General features: G+C 42.5%; 1 pseudogene; it reads right to left on the bottom strand.

Annotated features, from left to right (window-relative positions):
- Window positions 1–5462: 5462 nt before the first annotated feature.
- On the bottom strand, window positions 5463–5581 carry LOC126427908 (5S ribosomal RNA; annotated as a pseudogene).
- Window positions 5582–6000: the final 419 nt, after the last annotated feature.

Genomic DNA, 6000 nt, shown 5'->3' with positions numbered 1-6000 from the left:
AATGTTCAAATGTGTGTGAAATCTTATGGGACTTAACTGCTAAGGTCATCAGTCCCTAAGCTTACACACTACTTAACCTAAATTATCCTAAGGACAAATACACACACCCATGCCCGAGAGAGGACTCGAACCTCCGCCGGGACCAGCCGCACAGTCCATGATTGCAGCGCCCTAGACCGCTCAGCTAATCCCGCGCGGCATGAGCTTCAAAACTTGTGCTCTCTTCCTCGAACTTGCTTTTGATTTATGGTGGCAGGTTTCTTGTTTTGCGCAGCATTACGAAGAGAATTTGGTTGTTTCTTATACAAAAAAAAGATCCAGCTTATTATTATAAGGGGAATCTGAAAGGACTGTGCTCTCCCCGCCTTTCCATTTTCGAGGTGTTTTCAAAACCAACCACTTTCGATCGACGTAGCCGTTTGCATTTGCAAAATATTTGGGGTATTGTTGTCTCTGCTGTGACGATGTGTCCCATCATCATTGCACAACATTATCTGTTAGTTACTTATGAGTGTCAGTGAATTGTAATGGTTGAAAAGTGATTTTATATTTTTTAATTTATAGCTCCTTCCCAAAATTCGACACTTAAATTATCCATTCGTTGGTCACACGCTTTGTCCCAGTCTATGCAATGTTCAGTCTCCTAAACCAAATGACCCTGACTCTCTCTTGTTTTTGGGTAACAATTGTAAGCTCATTTGCGGTTTGTCTGATGTTCCATATTGATAGACACATTTTGACAGTGTCTACTGATCCCCCTTAGGGAATATATTCCATATAATTCGGGTTTGTCTGTAAGCTACATGTCATATGTTACGTTATTGTAGACTTGAAATATGCTTTTATCGACAGATTTTTTGCATAATATCTTTAACATACCGCTTGTTAAGCTATTGAGTTTGAACACTGTATACCTTGGGTTGTTTAACACTGCTTGGTTTTTTCGTGCAACCACAATGATGGAACTTGTCAGTAATATAATGGGAATCTCGATCTTTATCAGTTGTTCCTGAGTCCCTTTCTGTTGGCACATGCAATACATTGAATTCTAAATTGTACTCAGATATTATATATAACGTATACTATTAGCACTTTTGCTTTATTTGTATTTCAAAGGATAATGACACAGGTAACATTGTTCAGATTATTGTCATACAATGCGTATTAAACAAATAGTACATTGTGATATGCATGTAGCATTAGTTGTACGTACATAAAGTAAATGATTTTGATAATTGATGTTTGTGATTAAGTGATCATACTACTATTATCTTTGGTACAATGATTACTTACGACTTTACTATAATCATTATAATTATGGTTGTTTCTATCTTAAATTACCTTTGTGTATCATGGTTCATATATACTCACATCTTCGTGGCGTTATCTTTGAGACTACGATCACTTTGACTACTGATATAATGCCCAGACTAAACGCGTCCAGTTTCCTGTTGCGTATGCGTGTTGTTGATGTGGAAAAATTGCTGTTCTTCGCTGTTATTATTCTTGAGTTTTATAGGTAATGTGATTTTGTGGTTCAACATGATTCCCGCGTGATTGCATTAACCAATTTTTCTGAGTTCCATTTTGTATTTCCGCCTCTTTATGACGTTTTGTGCGCTTAGATTTTCTTGTCATTTTTGTTTCCCAACGTCGATTGAGATGCCAGATGATGGTCACTGACGAAACAGGTAGCAAATAAATAAACTGCTCTAATGCAGCCAAGTGACGTGAATTTCCTAAAATAGTTTTCATGGTACTAGAGCGAGCTATAGAGAGTAAAAATTCTGGGGGGAAGATAGAGATTATAATATGCCGAATAAATAACTGACGATAGTGGGTGCTAGTGCCATTCTGAGATGAAGAGGTTGGCACAAGAGAGGAATATGTGGCAGCCCCTCCAAACCATTCAGAAGAATGATGACTAACAAGAAACGACTTATTTTGATACATGGTCAGTTTAAAATTGAATTTCGCTAGAATGCAGCGAAAAAACATTGCATTCACTGGGAAATTCCTTATATGCTCAAAACAGAAATTATCATACGTTGATTTACAACATTTGATGTGACATGCTCACTCCCAACTTCATACTGGTGCATACTGACTTCCTAGAAACTCAGAAACAGCTTTTACCTTCTCGTTAATCCCCGACCTTTCATACGACCTCTCTCTGAATAAGTCAGACCTTTATAAAGGAGTAAATTACATGTTTTTTTCCCTTAGGAGCTATTAGTGAGAAATTTTTAGCTACGCTTTCTATGCACCTTCAGTAACCATCTTTGTTCGTTGCGTGGCCGCTTCATAACACCGTTTTTAATTTAATCACTTCAGCTATAACGAATTCATTAATATTCATATTCACAACCGGTTCACTCCGGAACACTCTTTTGCACGGACGCCGTTTCATAGCACTTTAGAAAAGCGTGATTTATTGATCCTGTCTCATTTAACCTACGACACCAAGATTTTCGGCATTCACAGAATAATATTTCCTGTTCGCTACTGAGTAGTAAAACTTTTGTAACGGAAATACAACGCACGTAGATGAGAGTGAATTGATCGGTCTCACAGATTTGTGTAAAGGAGCGAGATATTTTGTTAATCTACTTGTCTGTTACCGAGCGTTTCATCTGAAATTAATAGCTGCCACATACAGTGGCTAGAAATCCAGATCAGAGCGGAGGGTCGGGGATAATATTTTCCTCCAGAATGAAATTTTCGCTCTGCAGCTGAGTGCGCGCTGATATGAAACTTCCTGGCAGATTAAAACTGTGTGGCGGATCGAGAAACGAACTCGGGACCTTGCATTCGTGGCAACTGCTCTACCAACTGAGCTCCCCAAGCACCGCTGACGACCGGTCCTCGCAGCTATACTCAGTATCTCGTCTCCTACCTTCCAAAGTTGCTCGGGTAGCTCAGGTTCGTAGAGCACTTCGCCGCAAAAGGCAAGGGTCCCGAGTTCGAGTATCAGTCCCGCACACAGTATTAATCTGCGAAAAAATTTCATATCAGCGCACTCTCCGCTGCAGAGTGAAAATTTCATTCTGGGAACATCCCCCAGACTGTGGCTGAACCATGTCTCCGCAATTTGCTTTCTTCCAGGAGTGCTCTACCGCAAGGTTCGAAGGAGAGCTTCTGTGAAGTTTGGAAGAAAGGAGACAAGGTACTGGCGGAAGTAAAGCTGTGAGGACGGGGCGTGAGACGTGCTTGGGTAGTTTAGTTGGTAGAGCACTTGCCCGCGAAAGGCAAAGTCCCCGAGTTCGACTCTCGATCCGGCACACAGTTTTAATCTACTAGTAAGTTTTGTATCAGCGCACACTCCGCAGCAGAGTGAAAACTTCATTCTGCTAACATCCTCCACGATGTGGCTAAGTCGTGTCTCCGCAATATCCTTTTTTCCAGGAGAGATCCTGTGAAGTTTGGAAGGTAGGAGACGAGATACTGAAGGAAGTAAAGCTACGAGGACGGGTTGTGAGTCGTGCTTGGGTAGCTCAGTTGGTAGAGCTCTTGCCTGCTTGCCTGCGAAAGGCAGATATTTTCCTTCTTCTTCTTAAGACCCCCTTCCCCTCCTCCACCTCAGTGACGCCTGGAGATCCACTTTTCTAGCTTTGATGTTGACAGTGCAGCTTGACCAGTTTCTTCTGATGTACAACTGTGCCATCTTTCAATGGCTTCCGACAGAAATTTAGAAATTTTGTCCTGTAATTGTAATAACTAAAAGGTGTGTCCCCCAAATATCGCTTATATGCCTAATATCGCCCACATCTGTTCCGAAGGCAATATGCGTGCTTTGCACACCGCGAATTAAACCTGGAGAACGACCAGCTAAATGGGACCAAATCCTTTTTTTCTGTTTACACTACTAGAAAAACCTTTCGTGAAAAATCCAGTAGTATAGTATTTTAAAAAATATTTTTTTAGCTTCCGTTTTTAGGACATTGTTGCATTTGTGCTGGGTGCATAACATCGCCCACCAAAACGTGCTCAGTATCGCCTAAAAGCTATGTCCGGGACATTTGGTGATTATACGGCGTCTTAGCCCTTAGTTTTAATTGATGTTATCTCGATTTTGCCAATTTAGCGCATCGATGTTAATGTTTTTAAAATTTCTAAGATATCAGCTGATGCGAAGAAAGGCAGATATGCCTGCACATAATGCCTTCAGGCTGCATGTCGTGCCGTTCAGAGTAAAGAAACAGGAACACTGAAGGCGAAGAAAACGTTTGTAGCAGCGAGGTCAGCTATTCGTGGCAACAGCAGAAAAAGAATCGGAGGGGGAAGAAGAAGTAACTACAGTTGAAAAAAAAGAAAGAAACGAATCTCGAGAAAAAACTAGTGCTGTCAATAGAACTGCTGATTACTGGATTGATGTGGGAAAACTATTATTTAGCCTCACTCGAAATCATACAAAGCGGATTGCTTTACCAAGTTATAAGGCCCTAACTTCCCCAAATATTTTGCAAATGCAAACGGCTACGTCGATCGAAAGTGGTTGGTTTTGAAAACACCTCGAAAATGGAAAGGCGGGGAGAGCACAGTCCTTTCAGATTCCCCTTATAATAATAAGCTGGATCTTTTTTTTGTATAAGAAACAACCAAATTCTCTTCGTAATGCTGCGCAAAACAAGAAACCTGCCACCATAAATCAAAAGCAAGTTCGAGGAAGAGAGCACAAGTTTTGAAGCTCATGCCGCGCGGGATTAGATGAGCGGTCTAGGGCGCTGCAATCATGGACTGTGCGGCTGGTCCCGGCGGAGGTTCGAGTCCTCTCTCGGGCATGGGTGTGTGTATTTGTCCTTAGGATAATTTAGGTTAAGTAGTGTGTAAGCTTAGGGACTGATGACCTTAGCAGTTAAGTCCCATAAGATTTCACACACATTTGAACATTTTTGAAGTTCATCAAGCAGCGACGATTACGAGAAAGAACACCCCCCCCCCCCCCCCCCCTCGCAGTATAAATGCGGACACAATGGACGGCAGCTACTTGTTTGGACAAGGAAAATACGTGAATGGTTTCAGTGGATAGGAATGTGCTTTTCCTTCTTCACTTGGCACAATAATGTCTGTGATTATGCCACTACTGAAAGATGGAAATATGTTCGTTCTTTTCTGTCAGTAACTGAGTTTTTTTTCACGTTTCTTTAATTAGCTGATTTGATATAAACGTTTGTCATATACACGAATATGTTGTAAGTACACGTGAACACTACAACGCAGAATCGTAATTTCTCCTGATAGGTGATATTAGGAGCAAAAACTGAAACGAAACTCCTCCCGAACAGGCCATGAAGGCCCAACTACACCGACCGGCCGCCGTGCCATCACTGGATGCGGATATGGAGGGGCATGTAGTCAGCACACCGCTCTCCCGGCTGTATGTCAGTTTCCGAGACCGGAGACGCTACTTCTCAGTCATGTAGCTCCTCAGTTTGCCTCACAAGGGCTGAATGGACCCCGATTGCCAACAGCGCTTGGCAGGCCGGATGGTCACCCATCCAAGTTGCTAGCCCAGCCCGACAGCGCTTAACTTCGGTGATCTGTCGGGAACCGGTGTTACCACTGCGGCAAGGCCGTTGGCGATATTAGGACCAAGGGTGCGGAGAATTAGGAGCATGGTGTCCAAAAATTCGGATTTTCAATTTTCTTAAAATCGAATGCAAAACTTTAACTTGGAGCGGGTAGTTACTTGTAATACCTTTTGAACGCCCAGCTTCTTTTTATATACCACGAGCAAGATATAACAGGAGGCAATTAGAGTAGGCGGTGTGCATCTTCATAATTTCGCGGCGCAAAGATTGTTCCATAAAATTTCGAGTGTGCAGCCGCATTAACTCGACTTCTTCTTCTAATATTTCGGCTGGATACCGTCCAGCCATCTTCAGAGTGAGCCGAGGTGACTGACGCTCCAGCACTTGCTACGTCCACCGCATCCGCAATGGTCCGCCCCGCGGGTTTAAAAGGACGGAGCAAGTGCTGCGTGGTCAGTCACCTCATCTG

Source organism: Schistocerca serialis, chromosome 1 (genome assembly GCF_023864345.2).
Source record: "Schistocerca serialis cubense isolate TAMUIC-IGC-003099 chromosome 1, iqSchSeri2.2, whole genome shotgun sequence".
NCBI lineage: Eukaryota > Metazoa > Arthropoda > Insecta > Orthoptera > Acrididae > Schistocerca > Schistocerca serialis.
This window is presented reverse-complemented; position numbering and strand designations above follow the sequence as displayed.